The following is a 27,957-nucleotide window of genomic DNA, read 5'->3' as shown; positions in this document are numbered from 1 at the left end:
TTATTGGCAAACAGTTGTAAGCTGGGCTCGATTCACATCGCAAGAAAAAGTGTATAATGTTAGCGGCAGCAATTCCTGCTGAAAATAAGCCACCTGCCCACCTGCTTCAGGCATCCTCACCACAATTAAGCCCTCAGCACAGGAATGGGGTCAAACCCACCCTCTTTGCCCCAGAAAGGGGCTGCAGAGGTGGCTCCCAGCGCAGGTGCAGGAATCCAGATGTGGCGCCATCAGAGGTAGACCTGTTGTCCCAGCAAGGCCCGCCTGCCCATGGCAAAACCCACGAGAGCCTCTGGGCAACAGCAGAAAACAAAATCCAGATTTTGTGGCTCCCAGCCATGCCCTCTTAAAAATAAATTCATGGCTCCTGTCTGCCTGGGCCATCATTTCGCAAGGTTTATGCACAAACCACATACAAGTAGACTGGAAACATAAAATTATATAGGGCAGTTAATTGAAAAACTGCCTGCGCCGCATGCAATAATTGACATTAAGTGTTGTTTGGAGCAGGAAATCGCTCAATATTAAACAGGCTCGGTGGTACCGTAACAGCTCTGAGCAGCTCCAGGGCTAACCCAGCATCCACAGAAACTGTGAGGAGCTGCTCTGCCACTGGGATTCAGATAGAAAATAAAGTTTCCATGATGCAGGAGTTTCCTAGGACAGTGTCGACACTATGCAGGTCCCACAGCATGTACCAAACAGGATAACCAGGATGGCTGGGAAGAAAATCCTAAATTCAAGTGGTGCTTTAAATCAGTGCAAGGAAAGACAGCTAACGAGATTCGTATTTATCTTTTCTTTTTTTTAAGCAAAGAGAGTAAAAGTTTGCAGGCCCCTGTATTTCTTGGGGTTTACCTATGGGACTGTAACCATTCACTGAGGTCAGCTGGGGTATTTCGCTTCCAATAACTATCCTGGGATGGGCCCCCTGGTCCCAGCCATGTCATGAGGGGGCTGGACCTGCACCACAGATGATCACTGTCATTGCAAGTCATCTAAATAGAGAAGGAAAAACTTAGGAAGGGAAAGACAGAGCGAAGGTCCTGTGTGTGCTTGGCCAAAGACACCCAGCAGTGCAGAGAATTCCTGCCCTGGTTATCTCCAAGGGATCAATGTGGTAGGAATAACCCTGTCCTGCTGCTAGACCCTGTTGTGGGGGTCACCAGGGCCCCCAGAACCCCTTCCCTTGCTCTGGTGACAAGGCAGCATTTGCTCCTGGGTTTGGGTTTTGCTTTCTTTCAGCCTGGACTAAGAAAGAAGATTTGGAAGCCTCTGACTCAGGAGCCACGCTTTAATGTGCTGGTTGCATCCCCCACTGCCTTATTAGCAGGATCAAGTGACCATAATTTATAGACACTTTTCCAACAGGGAGTTATCAATATATTTATTTTACTGCTGATGTATAGCTGAGCTGTGCAGAAGGGTTTACTAAGCCTTGCCAATTTTCTATCATCTCTACGATCTATAGGTTTTTCCCATACAAATATTTAGCTCTATCTCAGAATAGATTTTTTTTACTATCAAAACCCCTTTCAGACCCTTCAGCTCCCTGAGGACACGGGTGCTTTCACTGCCAGAGCCAGGCTCCTGCAATCCATCGGTCAGGGATGACTGCCTTGTTCAGGAGATGTTGCAATATGGGCAGAAAATATCAGCTTAATAAATACCTCCAAGCGCGGGATTGAACGTGCCGTAGCACATTTCATAAAGACACCTCTGCTGTCGTCTTTCGAAAGGGGAAACCAAAGCCACACCGCAGAGTCCCTGGAAAGGGCAGGGGAACCGGGAGCTCTGCTAACCCACCTCTCCAGCAATTTTTGGTTGCCTCCTCCCATCCAGGACGCTCACCAGCCTGCGGAGCCTGGAGCATCCTAAAGCTCAGCCCAGCCTTGGTCCTCAGCATCTTTGAGCGCATCCTGCTCTGGCTGAGTCTGCAAGGAGAGAAATCGCCCCTCCCTCTGCCAAAAACTTCAATTCAAGCAGCATCCAACTGATTTCTCCTTTTGGGGCAGCCCCGAGGGCTGGTTGAGTCGAGGCAAGGAGGAAGAGCACACAAACCGAGAGCTGCCGGAGCTTGCTCATTTATTTGGGCAATGATAGTTTAGCTTTAAATATTTATAGTGCTTCCTAATGTACTGGTAAGTGTACTGTAGTATATTCTGCAAAGACAATGAGCCTCTGTGAGCTCACTGCAAATATCATTGTCTCTTCACTGCTAAATCTTTGATGAGAATCGAGGAAGAAGGTGGATTCACTTGTGTGTGTGCGCTGGCAAGTAAGCGGAGTACAGGGGAAAATACTCCAAGGAGCAGATCCCCTCTTCAGGGTTTGGGAGCACAGGTCTCTGCCCCCCACCAGGTCCCCCCCAGAGTGGGAGCCACTGTCCCGTGGAGCCAGCCTTCACCTGTGATGGATGCAGGATTTATTTGGGAAAGGACCTGATCCGCCTCTATTTAAAAGGTTTCTTACACTGGTGGGCACAAGGTGCCAGATGGACATCCTCAGCCTCTCCTTAGAGCAGCTGAAAGGGGTAATTATTTAATCAGGAACTATTTAAACTGCAAGGCGGACTTCATTTACCATTACGGCATGACATAAAAGTTTAACAGCTTTCACACAAAAAAACCCAGCCACACTACAATCCACTTTTCCACCCCTTCAAGTTCTTGTAATAAATCTGCAAATAGGGAATTTATCATCTCTCCGTAAACGTGTCCCTTCCCCACTGGCTCTGGGGAAATCCCTCGCTCCGGGTGCAGCTCACGCAGTGCAACCGTGCTGCTGGGGACCGAGGTGTCCCTGCTGCCTGGGGACACCCCGCCACCCCAGCCCTGCTCGGGGCACTGGGAAGCATGTCCCCCACTGCATGTCACACATCCTGCCCAGCACAGCACCACTGTGTCGATAGAAAGACTCGCCATCGATTTCCGATGCTCCTTGGATGCTCTCCAAAGCACGGGGAGCGCAGCCTAAACATTCAGCTCGGCCTAAGTGACTGTTAATAATAAATCAATAACGATAATATAACCCTGCAGGGCAGTTTTGCTATTGGAGGCATCTTATTAATAGGAACCGAACAATTAGACCCTGACAACCCGGGGAGAGGGAGGCTTTGAAGTGCAAAGAGCTGCTGCAGGGTGAGGCGATGCGGGACCAGAGCATCCATTTGGGATGCTGGTTCTCGCCGGTGCCTGGAGCTGAGTCACTTGGAGGGTCCCTGCAGCCCCCCCAGCTGCTCTGGCACCCTCTCTGTAAAGCAGCTGTAATGCCCACGGGGAAGGCGAAGGCGCTGCCCTCGTGCAACAAAAGCCGGAGCTGGAGATGAGAAGGCATTGCCCGCCGCCGTTGGCAGGGAGCTGAGACCGGGAAATAATTCACAGATCATCACACTGGTGGGTGTGAAGCTCAGCAGGGATCAGAGTCCCCCCCAAACAGCCTTTAAGCTGGGATGGTGAAGGGTCCCCTCGCTGCCCGCAGCTGCTCTGCTCCGCTCCGAGCCGATCCTCAGCCTTCTCCCACTGCTCAGCACCTAACACGGCTGCATAATCAGCCCAGTGAGAAACACGGACAATTTTGCAGGGGAAATAAAAATGTATCTATAATTAATGATCCTCCAAGAACACACGGCCCCTTATTAATGTAGCAATTTGGTGAAACATAATTTATGAGACACTGAGCTTAATCATCGACAAGATCCCAAGTCAGACGCCCGGGAAGGGAGGGAAAGGGGAGTCACCTGCTGTGATTGCACATTCAAAGGACACTTGTAACATCCAGCTCTCTTGGCAGGAACAAACCCCCTCACGATATGGCTGGAGATAACCCAAAATCCTGGGCCTGATGCAAGGGAAGGGGGAAGAAAGCAAAATCCAAGCCAGTAGACAATGCATTTACAAACATCCTTTCCACAGGCGCTGGGCTAATTATAAAAATCAATAGACCCAAACCTGCTCTGCCAAACTGCTCTCCTCCATCCCTGGTCCACAGAGGGAGGCAGGACCCTCCTGGGGTGGCCCAGGAGGTCCCCACATCCCCTGGAAGTGCCCCTTCTTCTCCATCTACTGTAGGACAAGTCTGGAGCGACAGGTTAGACCTTTTATAAAAGGTACTTGGGTGGATCTGGAGCACGAAGCCTCCCACGTGTGTGCTGTGGGGCTTGTGGCCAGGCACAGCGGTGAGGAATCCAGCCATCCCGTTTAACTTGGGTTTCCACGTGGAGGGTTCTAGTAGGACAGCATTTCCACAGGTTTCTGTGAGAAATACCTATTTCCAAGGAAAACAGAAAAACTGAAATAGCGGCTTGGTTCTGGTTACCCAAGCCTGAAAACACAATCACGTAGATTTTGATTTTCAGGTTTTCAGTGAAAAGCATCGGCATATGTCGAGGAGCATATGCAACGCGGAGCGGGGGCGGGCAGTGGGCGAGAAGATATTCCCAGTCAGCACTGGAAAGGGCCCAATGCAAAACCATTCAGAAACATCAGTAGCTTTTGCGAAATCATGTTCTCATTTCCCGTTCCTTCACCAGCCCTGGCTTTGGATGCTCAGCACTTCTGAAAAGCAATCCAAGCTGTGATGCCACATGCTCTCTCCAGAGCTGCCAGAGTCCCTCTTCCCCATGTGAACAGCAACTATCTTTTATCTGGGAGCTATTAACAATTAAACAAATGATGCTCTGTTATTTATTTTTTGTCTTGCAAAAGCTCTTAGAGACCCCAGGCATAAGCCAGGGCCCACGGCTCGGAGAAGCAGCTTTAAGTTGATGCTGCCTGTATCGCGCACATGCAGCATAGCAAGATATCTGATGGAAACACATGTTTCTCTTGCGACAGCCCCCTCTGCGCAGCATCCCTCTGCCTGCTCTGTGGCTTAAATTAATTTTAACAGGGATTAAAAAAAAAACCTCATGCGCATGTGGGATGCTGCATGCCAAGTGGTTTGTACTGGATATTTCCCAGGATATGAATGATGGTGGCAGAGCAGCTCCACCAGTTCTCCCTCAGGTGTGCTCCACTTGGGCGGTGAGGGCTGAGCACCACGCTCGCCTTCCTCCTCACTATCATTTCCCAAGGAGTAACCCACAAAATCCTCGAGTAGCCTTGGATTTGTCCCAGCCTTTTGCCCGTAGATTTGAAAGCTCATTACACGGGGTAAGCGGCGAGGCCTGACAGCCTTCCGGGGAGGAGGAGAGCAGGCGAGAGCAGGATAATCCCACCGCCACAATCCCCAAAAGCCAGCCCGGCAGCTTCACGCACACGAGGACAGCTGAGCCACGAGCAGGGGGATGCTCATGCCTGCCCACCGCCCACCTCCGCAGCAGAGCTCCTGCTCAGCTAAAGCCCCCACAGGCACCAGCTCAGCCGCTTCTTTAAATCATGCTCCAGTCTGATAAGCATTTGAGAGCCTTTAAAATGATAATTGCGCAGCACGGGATAAAGCACAGCAGCCGCCATGTGAATATTCATGAGCGGGGGACCAGGGATGCTGTCGCTTTCAAAGGGATGCGGGTGGTACACCTCTGCCAGCAGTCCCACTGGGAACCAGCCTGGCAAAGCATCGCTGTCCCTCTGGAGCACCTTGGGAAACAGAATTCCCACTCAGCCATTAATTTGTCTTTCTGATCTCTGTTAGCCCCCTCCCCGAGCACCTGGACTCCCAGCATTTAAGGAGCAAGAGGCAGGACCCCAGGCAAACAGCACCGAGGTTGGCGATGCTCACTAAACCCAGGCAGGTCCTACTGTCTGCTGCCTGTAAACACCTGTATGCTCCAACCATCGCCCTGCCGGCACCATAGAGAGAAGAGCAGCTAATTAAACCCATCCTCACTGCTGCTGACCCTGCTGACGTTGCTCTGAGGGCTTTGACATCCCTAGAGAAAAGGGACCATGAAATCAATTATCCCAAAGTCTGCGACGAGGGGCCTCCAGGAGCTGGCAGTCAGCGCTTGGATTGCCAAGGGGCCATCTGCACACCGCACCTGGCCCCCAAAGGCTGCGGAATGTGCTTTTGGGATAGTTTAATTAGTGTGATTCATGTCACCTTCAATTGATTGCGTCCCCAGCGCTTCAGGAGTCTATCAGAGGGAACGGGCAGCATCGACCCTTCATTTCGTACCTGCACTGGAATTGCAGCAACTTGGGCGATGGTTAATCAGCAAATATCTTGCTCATAAATACAGCCAGCCTGTGCCTGGGTGTGCAAAAGGTGGGTGGTGGGAGGGAGGGTCAAGGACTTCACTACCCCAACCCCCACACGGGGCTGGTGTTCCCATCCCAGACCTGAGTGTGATGCTCCGAGGCAGCCCGGGTGGGTGGGTAAGAGCTAGGCAGCCAAAAAACCTGATTTGCAGTAAGATCAGCCAAGCCTACAGCAAAGCAAAGTCCTTGAGACCTGATAAAAATGGAGGGGGTTGTATTTTAGCACAAGTAGATGAGCTGCTAGCAGGTCCTGGCTGTCCCTGGCCACAGCAGCTGCACTGCGGAGCAGCACTGGATGGCACTGGGATACCAGAAGCACAGTCCAGTTTGCTATGGGAAAAGCATCTTGCAGATGCTCTTCAGCCTTCAGCAGGCACCAGCTCCGTTCCAGAGCACCGAGCTCCTTTTTTGTTTTTGTTAGTTGCGGCTTGGTTGAGTTTCTCTTCTCTCTTGATCCTAATAAAAATTAAGTGAAAGCAAAATGAAAGCAAAAAGCTTTGCAGGGTGAGGCTGGAGCAAGGCAATTAGTTTGTGCTCTTGAAAATTATTCACTAATTGTGCAAGGAGTTGTGTACAAAAAGGGAACTAATAAAAGAGATTTAATTTGATTCTGGGAAGGGAAGGAGAGCGGAACAAACAGCAGAACGCAGCTGAGTGCTAATGGGCTCTGCTGGTGCTCAGCTCGTCCCCGAGCAGGTACTGCCTGGCAAACGTGGAATCGGATCAACTGACTTTGGGGCTTTGAGCAAATTACCTGGGACCTGTGCGGCTGCCCAGGCTGTGGGAGAGCCGTGGGGCAGCTGGCACTGACCTCCAGATGCCACCTCGCCCCGGGGATCACTGGCAATGCCTTAATTTTGCAGATGAGGAAACCGAGGCACAGAGCACGCCCGGGTCTGCACTGCCCTGCACCCACTGGGCTGGTTAGGGTCGGGGGGTGAGATGCATGTGCAAGCACCTGAACCCCCAAACCTGCTACAGGCAGCTGGGGGTGGATTTTCATCCTGGATTTGGATAGGGGGGAGGGGGTGGTGGTGGTGGAAATTCCTCCCCAGCCAGCAAGGGGCTGAGAAACAGAGAGCAAAACCTCCCCAGAAACAGCCCCGGGATGCTCAGGGAGCATGGTGGGTACCGCTGGCACGTCGATGCCCCTGCCAGAGGTCTCGCCTGTGGCACCAGCTAGTTCTGCAGGGTTTCTTTGGCTCTGTGTGGAGGAGGGAAAGCAACAACTTATGTAGAGAACAAAGTGCCTGAGGGGAACCAAAGGCCCCTTCAGCAATGAGCTGTGAGGCAGAGCCTGAACATAATAAAAGATCTGTGATTTTTCTGGAAAAACTCTGAGAGAGAGCTCGATGCTCTCAGGAGGAGGAGGGCTCCTACAAGCACGGGGTGAGAAGCTTTTGGGTGGTCATGGGGAAAATCAGCACCAAGATTTTCCTGATTTCCTCAGGGTTGGGACTGGGACTGTCCCCAGTGTCCCCCCAGCACCGGCTCCTTAAAGCCCCTCCGGTCCCATAAAATCCCCCCAAAAATAAAAGCTGACGTCTCCAGCATCAGCTCTTTAGGCAGCAAATAAGCTGGCTGCCGTATCTAAGAGCGCATCTGTATTGCTCTTCAGTTTTTAGCAATCCCCTCCAAAGCCTTGGCAGAACCGCTACGGATTTTACAGCAGAAATACTGGCTCAGCCTGCACTAGGAGAAAAAAAAAAAAGGGGGGGGGGGGGGGGGGGGGGGGAGGGAAGGCAGCACTAGAGTCTCAGCGCCTGTGTGTGTACGCCTGCACGCTTCCATGTGCTGCTAACCGCTTGCCATCACACCCTTCCCTCCTGCACTCGTCTGGCTCCTCCATCCTCAGCTCCCGGTTCTCCAGCACCTCGGCAGCCAGGAAAACGCCCCCGGCCGCGGGCTGGCACTTGCTCCCGGTACCCAGCGTGATGCCGGCTGGCACGGCCGGCCACCGCTCACCAGCTGCACCAGCAAACCCTGGCATCAGGCAGCACCAACCCAACCCTTCTGCTGGCAGATGCTTCTCCCAGTCAGCTACAGGACTCCGGTGGGAAAAGCCAAACCTTCACCTGGGAGCCTTCCTGCCTTTCCCAGATCCAGACATGCTAATTCATTTGCCATGCTCTGATACACTAAACACATGCTTGTTATGGATGAGTTCTGGGGGATTATTATTATTATTATTATTCCTTCAATCACAGCACCAAGATAACACGCGGCATCACTAGCTCTGCAGGCTTTGCACGCACTGGTGCATGCTTCTTTATTTGCAATGCTTTTTCACCCCAAAAGTCCTGTCCTAGCCAGGACTAAGCATAAACCTTGCAAGACACCCTCCCCCAGGTGCCTTCTGGTTTTTTGCAAATATTCAGAGAGGCATTTTCAGGCAGCTTTGCTAGACCACGGACATAGTGCTTGCTGTGGTGGGGGCAGAAAAATTATCTCTGCTGTGGGCAACACAGGGCAGCGACCGAGAGGTTACACTAGTGCCTGAAATGCAGATGCCTGTGCCCTAGGAAACAGCCCACTGAGCTCAAATGGAATGGAAATGTCTGTTGAGAAACACAGGGTATCAAAAAAAAAAAAAAAAAAAAGTCAAGATCAATAAAAATGTTTCATTTCAACTCTTTCTGATGGATCGGAGTGCATGGGGAGGGCTGTCTGATGGATGGGTATATCTGGAAGGTAGCTCGATGGATAAGATTCTCTAAATGAAGTTGGATGCATTTGGGATGATTTTTTTTTCTTTTTTTTATGACAGTTTTGTTTCTACTACTTGTATGTCCATGTCCATCACAGTCAGGGTATGGCAACAGTAACGATCAGGACAGGGATGCGGTGAGAGCCTGATGCAACACGCACACGTGCAAACAGGCACCCAGGAGCAGCCGTGCTCCTTTTTATTGCTTTTCCTTGAAGGTTAAACTTGGTGATTATATTAATCTTGGCCTCTGGTGGGGGTAAACTGCAGCTGATGGGAGGGTGACTCTTGTGCTATTCCCGTCTTCAACCCAGACCCCTCGGGAAGATTTAGCAGTTTCCCCCTCTGCAGCGACTGAGCTCTGGACCGTTTGCTAACTCCAAATCTAATCACCTGGTGACCCCCAGGGACACACAAAAAAACCGCTTCTGTATTTAGATAGCAATGACATTAATTTCCGAGGTAGTTAATTACATGCTTATTGGACTTGCTTTGTGCAGTAATGCCATGTGTGTTACGCTTCTTTTAAAGCCACCCAGTAATCCATGTCGCGAACAAAATCGCTCCTGTTCAGGTGAACACAATCCTAAAATATTTCAGTTATTCCCCGTCTCTGCGCTTCACCCGGTGGGCTCGGTTGCTTGGCTGTGCAGCACCGGCACAGCTCCGGTGCTCAGCACCCACCAGCCTGGCTGAGCGGGGAGCGTCCGACTGGGGTTTTTCACCCATCTTACAGCAAGAAAACTGCTTCAAGGTGTAAACAAGGTGGAGCCGTGGGGTTGGATCAGCATCCACCCCGAGGCAGAGACAGCCCTGCTCCTGCCCGGTCCCTGCAGCCCCTGCGCACGGATCCGGTCACGTTTGCCCCTGGTATTTTTCTGCTGTATCTTTTTGACAGGACCAATGACATTTAAGTTTTTTGAAAGCCTCAATAAAAAGCACTTTAGCCACTATCACCTCAATCTCATTTCCAGTTAAATCCTACCACCTTCCCCATTCCAGATTAAAATAAAGGTGCAGGTTGTCTGACAGCCCATCAGAGGCACGGCCCTGCCTGATGCATAACTTGCTTTGGGAACCCAAGGACAAAAAAATTGCTAAATGGCTTGAAAATAACGTGACGAGTGGTGTACAAGCCGATGGCAGCTGGGGACAGTGTCCCAGGCACAGTGTAAAGGATGGATGGTTTATATGGTCCCTCTTTTAGCAACGGTCGTGTGGGTATGGCTGAGGATGGGGACACAAGTGCTGCGGAGCTCTGATCTGCATCTCCATCCTCTGTTATTGCCCTGGATTCTAACATTTTGACATTATCAAAATGAAATAATTTTCCTTCAGTGCTGTGATTGTTTTGACAGTATTGAAACAAAATGATCCAACATTACAGAAAAACATTGCAACAGTTTCTTGATCAGATTGTGCTTATTAAAAAAATATATAAAATCATCATCATCGTAGGAAAGTTTCCAGATTTCAGCTGTTTGGTTTGATTCAGAAGGGAAAAGCTGACAGCGAAATGGCAGTTCCCAACACTGCCAGACCACGGGGTGCTGCCAGCCCCTCTGGCCAGGGCTGGAGGACAGAAAGTGTGAGACGCACCCGGGGTCCACACACCATCCCACGTCAGAGTCATGGGAGGAGATGGAAAAAAACAACATTAATCAAAATCTCCTGCACTTTGTGCTTTTTAATTTCCAGGCTGCCCCGTGCTGGCATCAGTGGTGCTACCAGTCAGGCTCTGCCATCCTGGGGGGCCAGTTCATGTTGCTCATATTCCCAGTGATGGGGTTTTAAAACTCAATCTCCTTCTGGCACATGCCAGGGTCTCAGAGAAGGGAGTTTGCCCTGCAAGCTGAGATGTCCCTGCTGCATTTCCACCCGAAGAGCAACCATCATGGCTCATCTGAGCAATGACTGGCCTTGCAGTGGTGCAAAGCTCCAGCTCTGCTTGCTCCCAGCGGGTCTGAACCCCCCCCCCAGCACTGAGGCTCCAGTCCTGCCAGCTCTGGGACCTATGGGCATGGCAACCCATGCCTGCAGGCACTCCATCCCTGCCAGCCCAACTGTCCTGGCAGCACCTCGCTTCCCCTTTGCACCCAGGAAGCTCATGCCCTCTCCCTGGGGAGGGAGGACAAGGTCACTTGGGCTTTTGCCCTTGTAAAACTTTCCTGCTCCACTCTTACTTTCAGCTCTGGATTCAGTGTCTGACCTTAAGCTTGGGCTTTTGCACCGCTTTGAAGACGAAGTGCATTTAACAGCCATGAACCACGCAGCTGGAACGAAGGAAAAAGGGAAGAAAACGCCAAATAACTCCTGCAGACTTTCCATAAGGACAAAAAAGCGCTCAGGAAAAGCTGCCTTGAGCGCACGGGGCTGAGCATGGGGTGGGCAGAGGGGCCAGTGGCCAGCAGGGCTGGTCCTCTCCATCCTGATCCTCACGCCATCACTTTCCTGTGCAGCAGCAGAGCGAAGTAGATGTCAAATGCCAGCAAAGCCAGAATAGTGGCACTTTATATTCACTTTGCACGGGTATAAATGACTGCAGAGCAATGGAAAATGAGGCCCCTGAGCCCTCGGGGCCATGCTCGCACGCCTGTGTTTGCTATCCAAAGCACAATAAACCACAACATGGGATTAATCTCGACTCTGCATTATTCAGGTTCCTTGCTCAGGAAAGTCCTTCTGGGCTGAGGCTCAGTGCATCTCATTTTTGTGCTTTGCCACTCACCATAGTATCAAAGGTCCTTATTTAATGGTTGCTCCGATTTTATGCAGACAAATTGCCTTTGAACTCAAGGACTGTAAGGGAGGCTGCGGGTATTGCCAGGCTGGAAGTTTTGAGTCCTCAGGCATATAACTAATCACAAAATCCCAAAATCCTCTCTTCTCCATGACTCAGTAAAGCCTCCAAAAGCTCCCGCTTCTTTGCGCTTTCCCTTCCACAGCTCTTTCCGGCGGCTGATGAGACAGCACTAAATATTTAGTGCATCTCCGAGGGCTCGGCTCGGAGCTGCTTGCCCTCTGCAAGCCCACCCTGGCTCACGCGTGGCCCCGGCTCCCCGCAGGGGTAAATCCCCAGACGGGTGCTCTTGCATGACCCATTCAAGGCTGGACCGCAACACAGGCGTCGGGCAGGGGATGTATGTGCTACAGGGAATGCAGGTACCATGGGGGACGGATACCCCTGGAAGGAATCCAGGGGTGACAAAGGCAGGCACAAAGGGCTGTGTGTGTTTTGGGAAGGTACAAAGGACGGTGCAAGGAGGCCAGCGCATCAGTATGCCAGAGGCACCGTGCACACACCCTCCCAGCCCCGCTTTCTGCTGAAGCATCACTCATGCTGGCCATTTTCTGCACACCGGGCAGAGCACCTGAGCCAGCCCAGGCAGACTATAGGGAACGGATGAGAGACCGGAGGGAGAAAAACATTTCTCCTCTCCCCTTCAGAGCTGACCCACTGAGCTCCAGCCCCCTGGGCAGCCCATCAGGCTTGTAATGGCAACGCTGGTACTTCCCTGCCCACCTTCACCCTGCAAGATTTAACCCTCGTGGTCTCCCAGGGAGGAGAGGACCGAAGGGGTTTCCAGCACTCCTTCAGCAGATGAGTTTAGCCAGGGTTTTCCTTGCTTCCCTCCTGGCCAGGGAAGAGCCGCCCTGACCCACATACTGCACCCCTGGCACCACCATGCTGCTTTCGGGGATGAGCCCCAGCAGGGTCCTGGGGAACCGAACCAGGTCAGCCCAGCACCACAGGCACCCCGGTTCTCCTCCCCGGCTCCTGCCGTGGCGTGTGGGCACCTGGGAAGGGAAAAGAGGGCAGGAGGAGGGTCCCCATATCCCTGCCCCATCACAGCCCTGGCTCTGCGAGCATCCATGATCCCCAAACCCACACCGAGTCCTCCTTCCCCAAACACACCGCAGCACCTAGAAGAGAAAAACCTTTGGGTAAAATTCTTTGGGGAGGACATACTTTAAAGCTGTTGAACTAATTACATATGGGTGTGCTTCCCCCCATGCGTCTGCTGTTGCATCTCTTTAACTGCCCTTTGACTTTGCCCCCTTTCCCCTCTCTTCTCGCTGGAGCAGGGAGGGGAGATAAGGGGGAATTGGTATGCTTCACAGAGGCTTCGGGACATCAGGGATTTATTTTAATCCAGTCCATTAATCAATTTCTCTGTTGAAATTGAATTAACTGTCTTTCATCAGCATCACATCCTGGGACTTGAAAACAGTACGAGGCACAGAGGAATGCAGATGAGGCGGCAGCCCTGCCGGCACCGCAGCCCTGCCTGCACCGCGCAGGCAGCACCCACGCCGCGCCTGCCTGCAGAAGGGGCTTCGCTGCCTGCCCAGCCTCCGCCAGGCACGAGGCGCTCGTCAGCCCTTAATTGGGAAACGAAGGAGACAAGGTGTCATCCTGCAGCCCGAGCCGAACTCCTCTCCCTTCCTTAACTAAACAAATTCACCATCAAATCTCACTCCTTTATACTCTTCTTATTGGGGCAGGGTGGGGAATATTTGCTTGAAACACAATTTAAAATGAAAGCAAATCAGATCTGGCTCCCTGATTCAAAGGCAAAATGCTTATTACTCTGCTCTCCCTGCCACTGGGATCTCTAATGCTATGTAAATTTGACAGCGCTGAAGGAAATCGGTCCTTGCATTTCTGCCTGGAAATCCCCCTTCTCCCACCACTCCTCACGGGATAATTGAAGGTAATTGGGGACAATGACAACTGCCAAGGACTCCGGAATTCATGCATGGTCCTGTATGTTTTTTCCCCCTCTTCTGTACATCACCACCGCCTCATCCTCACACTGGATCCCATCCACAGCCTGACCAGAGACCCCTCTCTCCACTCTGCTACCTCCATAGCTTGAGCCAGCAACCCCCCAGACCAATAGAAGCTCCTCTGTTCACATCAATAGAAATTGGAGCAGAGAGTAAATCTGGGCTCTAGATAATGGCTTTATTTTAATTAGTCTTCGGCCTTCCAGTCATTAGTTCTCCACAGCTTAACTCTGAGCAAGGTGCAATGAAGACCCCACTAGTGCATATTAGTTTCCAGCCCCAGCCTAAGGAGCAAGAAATAAGAGTAGAATTCCAAAAGAGTAAAGTTGCTGCATTATTTAAAAATTTGCTGATGAATAATTTAGTCAAATGAGTCCGTGAATGTTAGACGATATTGCATTACAAAATAAATCAATTACAATGTATGGAAAAAAACCCTCCTTGCCTCATTGAAAAACACTGCGAAGGCAAAGAATATTCCCTTTATTAAAAAAGGAGGAGAGTTTTAAATAAGAATCTTTTACAATAACCAAGGTGCTAGCGCCAGCATCTTCTTGGCAGAGCCACGAAAGGGAGGAAGCATCCTTCTTCCCCCTCAGCACCTGCAGCAGCTTCCCTCCGTTAACATTCCTCTCTCATTTTAGCAAGGTTAACTTGGAACCTACCAGGTATCCCAGCTTATGGAACAGCCGAGTTCGTTATCTGTAAATACACATCAATTAGCATCTATTCAATCTACGCTGCCTCGTGGCGAAGGGCCCTGCTCAGCCTCACCCAGCCTCCACGCCAGCACCAAACCCCTCGACATCTCTCCCAGCATGGGTTCTGATTATTTAGGGGTCACCCCTGGCTTCAGAGCACCCGCAAAGCCTTTGGAACTGGGAGAAGGAACCTCAACACCGGGGTCCCATCACGCTCCTCGCCTTAGGTCGGGATGCTGGGAACAGCACTGGGGGACCAGCTCCTTGAGAATATCAAAGTCCTTTAAAGCCAACAGCTATAAGGAAACTACATATAGATACGTAGAGTGCCATAAATACAGGGACAGGCTGGCAGCCGAGCAGCTCTTAGGTACAAAGGGAATTTCAATTTCTGCCTGCGTGTGCAGAAGTTGGGCTTGGGTTAGTTATCGTTTTATTTGGGGCTGGGAGGGTTTAGGGAGAGAGAGAATTAAGGCTCCTGGGGAAAACAGCAGGCTGGGGCACCTGGTGCTTAATTGAATCCTGAAAATGAGTTAAAAAGGCAAGCCTATTCCTGCCAGCATTAACTGGCTGTTGGCTTGATGGAGGAGACCTCTGTACATCCCTAACTCTGGTAGTGGGCGAGGGCAGCAGGAGAGACCCAGGGCAGGGGAGCCAGGCTCGTGGGGACATGGGGACACCGCTCTCTCCTGCCAGTGTCGCCATGACACCCACCTGAGACAGGGCACCAAGTCTGGGGGTCCCAGAATGGCTCCAGCCAGCCCAATTGCTACAGAAGGGTTTGTTCTGGGTATTTTCATTTAAAGATAAAGCACCAGGAAAGTGGTTTTTATTTCCAGCCTTTTTTTCCTCTAATCGAGGCTATTTTTCTCCCCATCTTCTTCCCCCTCTCCTCCACTTGTGGCTCATAAACAACCTCCTCCTGCTGAGCTTTTTCTCCAGTTCTGACCTCTCTGCCCTGGGCTCCTTCGCTATTTATTCTTGAGCACAAGAGCCCTGCGGGCAGCGGGGCGTTCGGGAGGGTATCACAGCGCAGGGGCTGGGAGAAGCACAGGGCTCCTGGTAAAAGGCTCCCTGTCCCCTCCGTCCCCATGTCACTGCCCAGAAATCAGCAGAATTTCTCCCAGGATAAACTGAGGAAACATCCTCAGCAGGTCAGGACGTTGTCTAGAAAGCTTGTACGCCTCAACCAGGAGCCAGGTTTTAAAATTATTTTCGTTAGCATTATGGAGTCTGCCTTCTGAACTTTCCGATTACCTTCCTTTACAAGCATCAAATAGAAAGAAATCTGAGATGCTCCTATCTCCACATTAGCCAGAAGCTGAGTCTTTGAAAAACCTCAAACTCCTCATGGGCATGCAGGACAGCTCTCTGCAACCCCAAGTCTCAAAAGTCAGGATATTTGGAGCTCCTGCAGCCCTCCACACCCATGCCACCCCACCCAGCAGTGAGGCAGCCAGGCACCAGCTCATCCCCAGCCAGGAAAGGGGCGATCCATGCAGGGAAAAGGCATCTCCCACCCACACAAGCCCCGGGAGCATGGGATAAAGCACTGACATTGCTGCGTCTGCAAACTTATCACCGAGAGGACCCGATGCAGAAGAGAGAGCGAGCTCAGGCAGTTTAATTAAAGATAGGATTCTTCAAGCGCTTATCGCAAGGGCAGAGAGAGGCAGGCTCTGCTAGGACCTGAGGTTAACCCGAGCGATTTAAAGCCTTCGGCGTAAAACCCTTGACAAGTGAGACAAGGATAGTGGGGCGATAAAGCGGCAGGAAAGCACTGTCAAAGGGGATGCAACGTGAGGACAGTCATCTGGAGAAGGGGCAGCCAAAGAAACAGCTCAGAAGCTGGGATATGGCTTTTAGCATCATGTAGTCCAGTCTGGAGGATAACTGATCCCCAAGTGGTACCCAAAATGGGCTGGGAAGAGAGCAGGATTACGGCTCAGCATCTCTGCGCTGCCAAAGGCTTCCTGCACGCCACTAACACCTTGCTTTTTGTTTGTGCCTTAGTCTTAAGTTTCTGAAGTCAGACTCAGCTGTCCTGGCTGTCATCGCTGGTGAAAATTCCCCAGGAGCGGGATAACCCTCTGCCCTTTGCCGTGGGAAGCCGTGCGATGCCTGTGCGGATGCTGGGGGTGAACAGCCGTTGGGATTTCCCGTGCGAGCACAGGCACATGGCCCCTCTGAGAGCCAGGGCAAGCAGCAAAGCACTGTGACACAGGAGAAAAAGGGGGGGGGGGGGGGGAAGCCAGAAAACACATTCAGAGCTAGTTAGTGCTGGGGTCACGCGGAGGAAACGGGATCCAGCACCACAGACCACACACCAGCTTTGGGAAAAATACACCCTGCAACCTCGGTAGGACTGCAGAGAGCCGTGCCGGGGGGTGACCTGCAGCACCACCTGCCCCCGCTGCCTGCCGAGGGGAAGAGGGAAAAGTTTCCTAGCAGGCAGTCAGCAGTTTCTCAGCCCACACTTGGTGAAAAGTTCAGTATTAAAAAAATAATAATAATAATAATAATAAAAATAATTCTTCCTTGCCCTCCCTGCTCCCACACCCCTCTCCAGTACCGGCAGCCTGTGCTGCCCAAATTCAGTTAAAAGTCCCCAATGTTCAGGGGCTGCAGCCACCCTATGTGCTCAGGGCTGTCCCCCGACCTGGGAATATTTTCCCAAACTGGGGAGCTCTGAGGCTTGTGCATTTGCCATTGCCAGGGAAATGAGAGGGCAGCGTGGGAGCAGCTTTTGCTCAACTCAGGGGCTTTGCTGTTCCTTTGCAATCCCAAGCTCTGCTCCCAACCCTTTCTTTTCCCTAGAAATACAACAAAAAGGAATAATATTTCATTTTAGAACAGACGGGACAGGCATATTCCTGACTAGGTCCATCTATCACAACCAGGTGAGAGCATCGTATATGCAAACCCACTGGGAAAAATGAAATGGTTGCTGTGGAGCAACTGGGGCAGATGAATAGGGCTAAGCCAGCTCTGCCCAGTACCCACGGTGATAGGCAGCTGAAGCATCCCTTCTTCCTTGGGGCAAAACCCACCGGGGGAGCACCCAGCTTCAATTCTGCCCCAAGGAAAGGGCCCAGCACCCACACAGCTGAATCAGGGGAGAGCATCACCGTGGGAAGGAGGGGGCTGTTCAGAGAGCTCAGAGACGATATAAGCCTTTAAAATTGCCTTCTGGTGGCTGGCTGTGTCCTGATAAAGCATGAAGATGTATTACCAACTACCAACGGGTGTGCAGGAGGTGGGAGAGTGAGGCTGCTATGGGTTTCAAAGCCTCGGGTCTCCTGATTTTGCCAGCTCACACCGCTGTCCGGGAGAAGAGCAGCGCCAGGGAGAGATTAGGTGCTGACAGAGCCCCTGAGACCCATCAAATCCCACAGACCTGTTAAAGCACCAGCATCCACCTGGGACACTCAAAGGACTTTCCACAAACTTCGCTCCAGCCTTTCTCACATTTATGGGGGATTTTCAACAAAGGCAAATCACTAAAAAATAACCTGATCTTGGCCATCTTTCCTGCCCGGGGCTGAGCTGTGGGGGCTGCAGCTGGACTGCAGCCAGGAGGCTCAAAACCACACGCCAAGCTGCTAGAGCTGGGCTCAGGGGTGCTCACACTGACGCCCCAGGGACAGAAGCAGACATGGCTCTCCCTTCCTGCTCCAGCAGCAGCATCTCTGCAAGGCAGACGGGTCGGGAGGGCTCCAGGCAGGACCAGGCATCTTAACTAAATTTCTTGAGCTTTCTGGAGCTCTGGGAGGAATAGGCTTCTCCTGCATTAATTAAATCATAAGAGGAAATGATAGTGTGGATAAAAAGCAGCAAGTACGGAGCGGCTGGGAGCTGATGCGAGCCTGCGCTAATGACGGCTGATTTTGCATTAGCATGACTGCCTTTGGTTAGCAGACAGAAATATGCTGAAGCAAAGGCTTTTGTCAAACTCGGGCCAAAACACATCTGTGAATAATTGAACAATATTCATGTCGGCGGAGTCAGCAATTTATTGCTGGCTTCCTCCACAGTCTGGGAGGAAGGGGAATGGCTTTCTGAGAGCGAGAGGAGACAAAGCCAGCTCCAGCTGGTACGTCAGCAGCCAGATAACGAGACACACAAAGCTGATGCTGGGACCTCACAGGCTCGTGCGTGAACACATCCCATCGTTTCTGCTGTGCAATCGTCAGGACCTGTGAGCGGATGGGAGAGAAAGCCAAGAAGAGGAGGAGGGTGGAGGGGAAAAGGTGACCGTTGTAATAGCAGCTTTGGAATCCTGCATCATTTTTCTCCCCTCGAGAGGTCAGAGACAGCTGGCCCTATTAACAAGACCTTTGGTGGAGAAAATTGCCTTGTGAGAGGGTGATTTCCAGGAGTGACACTCTATTGATTGCATTGACTGCTCACTAGTGTCATTTAGAGACGGGCAGGCTGCCGCCCCAGTGCCTCATCCTGTGCCAGCCCGCTCCCCACGTGCCGTGACCCCCAGGGCCTGGCCTCACTCTGCTGCTTCACCGTTTGCTAGGAGACAGCACAAAAACCAATGAGAAAATTGCTGGGAAAAGACAGGGATGAGCATGGGACAGAGCAAGGCTTTAAACTGATCAGCTAAAATCAGTTTTGCCTTCCCCCTCCATCACAGTCGGTGGGATTCTGTGCCAGCATGATGGTGTCCAGGTGTCAAAAGCAGGCTGGACCCCCCGGACTGGGACCCCCCCCAGCTAGAAACAGGGCTGCTTCTAGCCCTGGAAGACCCTCCACACACCAGGGAGAAAGCTCAGACAAGCCTTAGTCCTTGAGATTTGCCCATCAGCCCCAAGCTCAAGGGCAGCACAGTGATGCTTCGCTTTCCAAACTGCACCAGCCTGCCCACGCAGATGCCTTGGCAAGCCTGAAAGTCGAGCAAACCCGAAGTCGCTGCTGCAAAGAAAGCGATGGGAAGCAATGCAAAGGTTTTGCAGCATCTTACAAAAAAACCTGGAAGAGGCAAAACATTTCTTCTTTGAAAGAATCCCCACTCTCATTTTCAAAATAGTTCTTGACCTACAAAACAACATCAGTGAAACTCTTCCATTATTTCTTGCTGGTGTGTTTTTAGCTAAAAACAATAATAATAATCACAGCTTTTGCACTTCAGCCTTTAGCTCCAGCACCATCACTGCTCCTTGGCAAAGCCCCACACTAGCACCTGCTGGTTCCCCTCCGGCCACACACACCGTTTCCCATCACCATCAGCAGAGCAGGCATCTCGCCGGGCTCCGGCTCCTGAACACATTTGTAAATCTGCAGTAATAATAGCGCGAACGATAGTAAATCTTTGCTCCAATGTTCAAGGCTGACACTTCCCCTGCAAACTCAAATTTGTTTTTCCCCCTGAACAACCCTGTTTATAAATAAAGACATCCCGCCCTCCCCATCCTCTTGTTCACTGTACTTGAGGCGACACGACAGCTGAACAAAGCCCAGAGAAACAAACAGCAACTTTGCAAAGAGCAGTAGCAAAGGAAGATGGCGCAGGGTTAAACTGCCCAGGCGAGCCCATGGCACAGCATCACTGCTGGGCTTCACACTGTGGAGCAGAGGCAACAGTGGGAATGCCACCTGCACCAGCGGTTAGATGTCCCTACTTTGCAGGGGTTGATATGCTTGGGGAAATCTGTTTTCTCAGCTCAGACTTAGCCAAGTACATCGTTAGCGGTGTTGTCTTTAAACGGGACCTTTCTCACAAAGTTTTTTCCCCTTTCATTAATTTTTTTTCTAAAGTTTCTTTGCATTAGCATATGTACTCACATCACAGCAAGCTCCTTCCCTCCGGCTGCACCCACAGACGGAGCCTTGGGTGCTCCCTGCCTGTGATGACCCAGGGCAGCAGCAGGGCTGGTAGAAGAGGTATGAAAGCCCAGGTTTTGGGGTGAGAGCAGGGAGAAGGGCCAGCAAGGAGCTCGCAGCTGCTCTGAGAGCAGGGCTTCCCACACTCTGCTTCCTCACACATCCAGGGAAAGAGCCACCAGCTCAGGCTCCCAAAGGAGACCTGCGCATCCCTGCAGAGGGGATGAAGCAGCCTCTGTCACCCCAGCAGAGCAGGGATCTCAGGCAGCAGCCTTGCCCACGGGGAGCGGTGCATCGGCTGGAGAGGGTGCAGAGCCAGGCAAGAGAACAAAACACAAGCAAACGTGTTCCAAGAAAGCATCTGCCTCCAGGCTCGCTGCCCATTTTTCAGGCTTATTTGCAAGTTACAGCACAGCAAAGCATGAGGATTATGTGCACAGCTACCAGGAAAGCTGAGAAAGGGAGGGGATGGCAGACCGAGTGATGGCTTGCCATGCCAGGTACAGGACAGGCTGCAGGGACCCCAGGCTGGGGACAGCCAGTGGCAGCCCAGGGACCTGCTCCTTGGGGCTGGCACTGCCACCTAAACATCCCCTCTGGGATCCTGCCGCTCCCCCCCCCCCCCCCCCCCCCCCCCCGACTGCCAGCAATGCATCCAAGGATTAGCAAGTGATTAGGAAGTGCTTTGCAAACAAAGCACAACAGAAGAATTAATTATTTAATAACAGTAATAATGAAAAGCAACCAGCACAGAGCATCCAGGATCATCAGGTCCAGATCCTTAGCAAAGAGGTGGGCAGGTTTGAGGGGGGCTGCACTGGCCCCCCTCTCCCTTCTGTCCTCCCTTCCTTGCCTGGTCCCTTCAGGCTCCACAGCCCAGCTCCTGCCACTGATCAATACTCTGTTAAACAGGGGGGAATCCCAAAAGAAATGCTGGCAATGCCCACAGGACCCTGCTGGGAGCTGGGGAGCGAAGAGCAGAGCCCATGGGATGTGGTGCCGGGGGGACGCCCGTTGTTTCAGAGGGTATAGCATTAATGGCAATACTGATGCCAACAAACAGCATCCTCTGTATCACGGGGCGCACACAGACGCAGATGACAGGCTGGGCACAACCATTGCTCTTCGCCAGGGTCCCAGCAGAGCTGGGAGACCCCCTCCCCCGAGACACCCACCCCAGCTCTTGCTGCAGCGGTGTGGGTAAGGAATTGCAATCCCCTCCCCAGCTCCCCGCAGCGTCAGGGAGAGTGACGAAAAGCAGGAGGGGAGCGACACACAGGAGGCTCTGTCTGCTCCTGTAAACCATTTCCACGTGGGGAGCCTGGGAAAGTCTCTGCAGGATCTCCAAGTGCTTGGGGAGATGCTGAGCTGCCTAATTTGGATGAATCTGTCACTGAATCCTGCAGCCGCTGGAAGGGGTTCCGTGAGAGGGGTGCAGCCGCGCTGAAGCTTTGCACCTTGCTTACAAGTTGCTCAGGCTCAGAGCCAAAAAAACACCCTGCTGAGGCTTCCCCCGCTGCTCCTCCGATTCCTTCCCAGACAGGGAATTGCAAAGCCCAGGAGGAGTTTATTATCCAGCCCGCAGGAGACTGCGCCTCATCCCATGTGCTGATGCCCATCACACGTAGCTGCGGCGCAGCGTGTCCCACTGAGGAGGGCGAGGGGCTGTGCGAGGTGACGAAGGTCTGACCCTCCCTGGAAAGTGAAGAGGCTAGAGCTGCCACCTTCTCTTTGTGGGAAAAATAGTCTTCAGCACATGGAAATAATTGGGGTAAACATAACATTAACGTGTTTCAGCCAGATTTGACATGGTCCCCCCACCTCCAGAAGGATGCTTTCCCATCCCCAGCATCCAGCCTTGGCTGGGAGCTGCCATATGGATTAGATTCTTTTCCTGGAACTTGTTCTGTAGCACATGCATGAAAAGTTATCTTCACTTGGGCCCAAAAGCTGCCATTGCTCCCCGTTTCCCTTTGACCTGTCCTGTTTCTCCAGCTTATTTATGGGCATAATTACACCCAGCTATTGATTTTCTGACAGTTGCCCTGACGCTAACTATTTTACAGTGTCCTGGTTTTGAGAATCAAGCTCATTTCAACAGCAAAGGTTTCCACGGACCTTGGCAGCCTGCGGAAGGTGGCTGACGCAAGAAATAATTGTATTTTCTGCTGGCACTAAGATACCTGCTCCTGGAGCCAGGGCAGCATCAGGGAGGTGGCAGGATTCAGTCAGCCAGGGGCTGAGAGTGGGGACAGCGTCTGTCACCTCCTCGGAGCAGAGAGGAAGCAAAGGGCAACATTGGAGGTGGATGGAGACCTGCTGAGATGGTGGTGACAAGAAATTCACTGCAAAACAGCTTACACATGAGCTAGAAGGAGATGTTGCTCTCTTCCTTAGCACAGCACATCAGCCAGGGTGGTTTTTTGCACAGAAAGAGTCTCATCCAGAGCATCAGGCAGGTTTGTTCACTCAGACTTTCCCCCTCTGAAGGGTTCCAGTAGAAATATCATGGTCTCATGGGGAATTTTGACACACGTTTCCATCCTGGACAAGTGAAGCAATGGCAGCTTTAATGGAATAGAGAGCTGAGAAAAAAAAAATTGAATCAACTCTGTATTGAAAGGCTCTTTTTTCCAGAATTAGGATTCAAGTGAAAACACATTTAAATAGCAACATTTCCAAGTGATGTGTAAAACCATGATGAATTCCTGTGCGTAGGAGGAGGGGGGGTGGGACCCAAAGCCAACTTTTGTTCTCCAATCCAAGCTGGTGGCTCAGGCCCAGCGGTGGAGCTGTGAACTCAGCAGGAAAGCCGGGATGCCCGAGCAGGAGGCCAGATGCCAGGGTGATGGGTGGGCAAGGAGCAGGGGGGGCATTTCCCTGAGCAGGCAGCTCTGCTTTCCCGCAGGCTGCTGGGCTCTCCTGGGACATCCAGCAACTGTGGGTTGTGTCAAGAAGCTGCTGCTATGTCCTCCCCAGGCAGGGATGGTGTCTGAAGCTCCCTGCCTGCACTGTCTGCTCGGCTCTTTGGGGAGAGCCGAAGCAGCAGCAGGTTTAGAAACCTTAAATAAATCAGCACAGCAGCTCAAAGTAGATGAAGTCGCAGACGGCACATGCTGGTGCACGGTGGGAAATTAAAATGGACACTCAGGTCCCAGCTCCGCAGAGCTGTGCTGACCCACTTGCAGGAGGAAAATTTCATGCCAAGGGCCTGGCAGCTGCTCAGCACTCACTTAACTCCTGCCAGCCCAGTTGGCTCACCCCATCCCAGCCCCCCTCTGCTTTACAGCTGCAGAGACACCCCAAATCCAGATGTGCCACCCACCAACAGCCTTCCAACACTGTGCTGCTCCCAGGCACCTTCAGATCTTTTCCCCCTTGTATAAACTATGTGGGTTTCCATTTTTCCTACCCTCAATGTCACTGCCTTGACTATAGTGGAGCAGTTAAAAAAAAAAACCACCCAGAAAGTGGAGCAAATACCCACAAAAAGGGATCATCAGATAGCTGTCCCACCAGCCCAAGCTCCAAAGGCAGCCTAAGGAGAGCGTTTAGCCGATGCACACTCCAGGGAAGTGTTTTCCTCTGCAACTTCTGCCTTTCCCTCTGTTGCAGCAAAGGGAAATACAAGCTGCACTGCCAGAAACACATCTCACCTCTTACAGCTGCCTTTCAAGTCGCTGCTGGCTTCTCCCCCGATGCTGGTGCAGCTCTGCATCACCCTCATCCCTCCCTGTTCCTTGATGGTGCTTGTGCAGGGACAGATCCTGCAGCCTCCTGGCCCTGCTCATCATTCCAGTCTGTCCCCAAAGCCTGAGCAAAACTCTTGCTCGGATCAAAGCAGCTCGGTGATCATCAGTGAGCAGCGGTACCAGAGCAGCCCCGATACAATTCTGTATCCATCGGCTGTGTTACAGCCGTGCTGATGGCTCCGCATCGATACAGAGCCCTAGAGCTGCCCACTTGGCTCGAGCAGAGGCAACGGGTCAAGAGGGGAGGCTGGAGCACAGCAGGGGGGGGTGGGGGCGGGGGGTGGTGGTGCAGGGAAACACTCCGCATCCCTGGCCAAGGCCCAAATGCACAGGCAGCTGTGGGAAGCACCAGCAGCACTTCCAAACACACGGCACTCCCTGCCCCATGCTGAGACAGCTTCCTCGGTGCATGGGCCAAACCAGCACTGCCAGCCCCAGAACGTGGGGGTTTACAGGCAGCAAGAGATGCCTGGAGCCCCCCAAGCAAGGAGGGTCCACATGACACAAGCATGCCCGCACTGGAGTGGTAAAGAGACTTTCCAAGGGTTGTAAATCATCCTGGCACTGCTCCTGCCCTCAGATGCATTTCTCAACTAATTTCCTTTAAAGAGCTCCCGGTGGGTGCTGGCGGAGGGGAGCTGAGTGGGTTTTGCTCTGCATCCTCCAACTTCAGGGTAAGGGTCTGCATCACCAAGCACGGATGCAGGAGCAAACGCTGCTCACGTAGTGGGCAAACACAGGGACTTGGAAAAACAAGCCACCGGGAACAGAGGGGCGCAACAGCGAAGCTTCGCTGTTAATGCACGAGTATGGTCAAGTAAATACAGAGTTATTCCTGGCATCCTGCCTTGGGAGATCTCCAGTTGCTGTGTGGACATTGCACAGCATCCCCAGGAGGGACATGCCCAAGGTGAGCCCCATGCAGCAGGGACAGGGAACGGGACGGGGGGCGGGGGTGTGTGTGTGTAAAAAAATCATTGCAAAAGCACTTTTCTCAACCCACGCTCCAGCCAGCCAGCAGTGAAAGGGGAACCTCAGCAGTGAGGCTGACCTCTCCTCCCTAACTGATCCCAATCAGCCAAAAAACACCCATCAAATCACATCCTTAACCCACCGAGGCGGCAGGAGGGCACACGGCAGATGCAGGATGCTCCCCCAGCAGGATGGGGACCCGAGATGCGCAGCAGGAGCCAACACACCATAAACCCCCACTGTAACCCCCCTCGGCTGAGCAGCCCTGGGTAACACCAAGCAACAGTTTATTGCTCCTTTCCCCACACCCCCACCCCCCAACAGAAACAGGTCATAACAAGTAGCAGCCATTAAACTAATTAGCCCCAGTGAAAACAGAAGGGGGTGGGGTGGGGGTATGTGGAATTCAGCAAAGGCAGTAATTGAAGCCAAATAATGAATATTTAACTCTCTTAAGTAAAGTTTAATTAAGTTATCCTATGGCTGAGGCTTTTTGCAGTATTACTGTGGCTTTCAAGCACGTTAAGATGAGCCAAAAATAACCCTGCCAGAGACATGGGGTACTCTCCCCCTCTCTGCTCAGCTGCATCACTGCTTAGCCCGTGGGTTTCATTAACAGTAAAGTTGAATTAATTTAGAGCAAGGCTCCTCCGGCCAGGCTGCCCCCAGCCCTTGCCCCTCTCAGCTGCAGCAGATTTTTCCCCATCTCAAGGGCCTTGGGATGGGCACTCCTGGGCATTTTTTAAGGGTTTTTAAGCCCTTGAGGGAGCAGAACGAGCTGCCCTGCATCCAGCAGCTCTTCCCAGGAGCTGTTGCCACCCTCAAAATCCCTACAATTGGAAATACATGCAGCTGCTCCCACTTTTGAATGAAAACACGAGTGGCTTTAGCATCCCAATTTAAACTAACCCTCCAGCTCACGCCACGCGACCCTGCCTGCCAGATGTGCTTTACCCCAGCAGCTGTCCCCGGGTGGCTGAGGAAGCCTCTGCAAGGCCAGGGATTGAAGGAGATTGTGTTTATATACTATAAACCAGCTCGCCGTGGGGGGACCAGTGCCCAGAGCCCCATGGAGGTGCCTGCACCGCTGCCCAGCCCCCCCGAGCAGGATGAGGGACCGGCTGCCGAGCGCTCTTTTAGCAAAACCCAAATTCATTAGCGCACTTGCCCTCTCCCCCAGGTTCACCCTTTAGAGCTCTCAGCAATTTTTGTTGATAAGCATTAAACTTCCCCTCCAGCCGATGCCAGGAGGACACCTGATGAACAGCGTTAATGTCACTCGCTAATTGCAGAGCCCTCCATCTCGCCCATCTCCAGGAGCTAATGCACCATTAGCACCGGGGCGAGAGCGGGTCCACAGCCGGGTACCAAGCCCCCCACCTCGCCCCACCGACCCCTCTCCCCTGCATGGCAATCAGCCCACTATGGCCACACTCCAAAACGCCTGGGACGCCGATGAATGATTTGTAACAACACCCCATCGGGTACACGAACCCTCCTGTAATTGCCTGTCCTTCTCAGGGCTCTTAAAAGCTTTCCACTGGAAGAGGACAGAGGCTCCTTGTCAGAAACAGGCTATTACACAGACAAAAAGAGCCTCCCCCTGTCTTCACTGCCTCTTGGTGGCTTGTTTTTTTTGTTGTTGTTGTTGGGTTTTTTCCTTAATGTTTTATTTTCCACCCCCCCCCTGCCACAGCTCTCTCCCAAGCTATGAGAGAGGCTGAGGCACGGCTGAAAGGGCATCACTGTGAGCCGATGTCATTGCTGGGGAGGGTTTTACCAGGCAATTTTAGGAAGCTGGCAGAGCAGTAACCTTCAGCACGGGACTAAACATACCCAGGACCACGCATGGTCACACAGGACCAGGGATGGTCCTTCATTGCATGGTTTATAACGCACAGGTTATAAGCTGGCATCAATCCTCGAAGGACCTGGGGCTGCGTGGGGCGTGCTGCATCCCTCACTGCCTGTGAGCACAGTGCCACATGGTGCCCCAAACCCTCCTGCGATGGCCAAGAGCTCTTTGGGGCACCCCTGGGTCACCAAATGGGAACACACCAGCCAGAGCATCGCATGGGCTCAGAGCCCCACCGTGCACCCAGATGGTGCTGGGGCCCAAAGAGCTGGGGTGGGGGGGCGGAGGGGCTTTGGGAGTCTCATTTGCAAACATCCCCCATCCCCAGCAGCGTGGGATGACGGTGACTGGAACAGCTTCAAAACAAACCCATTGAAGGCATTTCAAACAACTCCCTACCCATCTCCTGGAGATCAAACTGCCGGCACAGAGTAGCACTGCTGACTCATAATGCTTCATTAGCGATTCACCAGCAATTAATTCATCTCTTGATGAAGTTCGGTCACTTCTATACACGGAGAACCTGATTTTCATCTCTCTCATGCTGGCTTTGCATTAGTGCAGCTCTGCTGATTTCAGCGGGACCGGGTTGCTTTGCGAGGGGCCATCTTGGCACCCTCTTCTGCCAGAAACCAGCTCCTCTGTGCACAGCAGCAAAGAAAAAAAAAAATAAAATACCCACTACCCAACCAAAAAAAAACCCTGCATTCAACCAGCCTTTGCGCTCTCTCTGATTTTCTGCATCTTTCTTTAAAAGAGCTGAGCCTGGTGACTTTCCAAGGCAGGGAGACGATGCTAGACAGGCTTCTGGTTTGATCCAGCCTGACAATGCTTCCGCTCCGCTGATATTTGTATCAAGTACCACAAGGCAAGGGAAATCAGGATTTTCCTTTTGAATCAGTACTTAGCCAGCTTACAAGGAGTGGTCAGGGTCACTGAACAGGAAAACCATTTCACTCTTCCCTAGAAATAGTCCATTACGGTGCTGCTAAGCCAGGGGAGCAGAGGGCAGCGCTGCTCTAAAAGCAGCTACACCTTGACTCAGTTGCTGCCCCCAGCCCCATCTTACCCTTCGAGCAGCCTCTGCAGCTAAGACAGCACCCACGATACACCCTGGGGTGCAAAAGACCCACAGGGCACCCAGCTA

The sequence above is a fragment of the Falco biarmicus genome, chromosome 18 (assembly GCF_023638135.1).
Source record: "Falco biarmicus isolate bFalBia1 chromosome 18, bFalBia1.pri, whole genome shotgun sequence".
NCBI classification, from domain to species: Eukaryota; Metazoa; Chordata; class Aves; order Falconiformes; family Falconidae; genus Falco; species Falco biarmicus.
Note: the sequence above shows the minus strand (reverse complement) of the source record.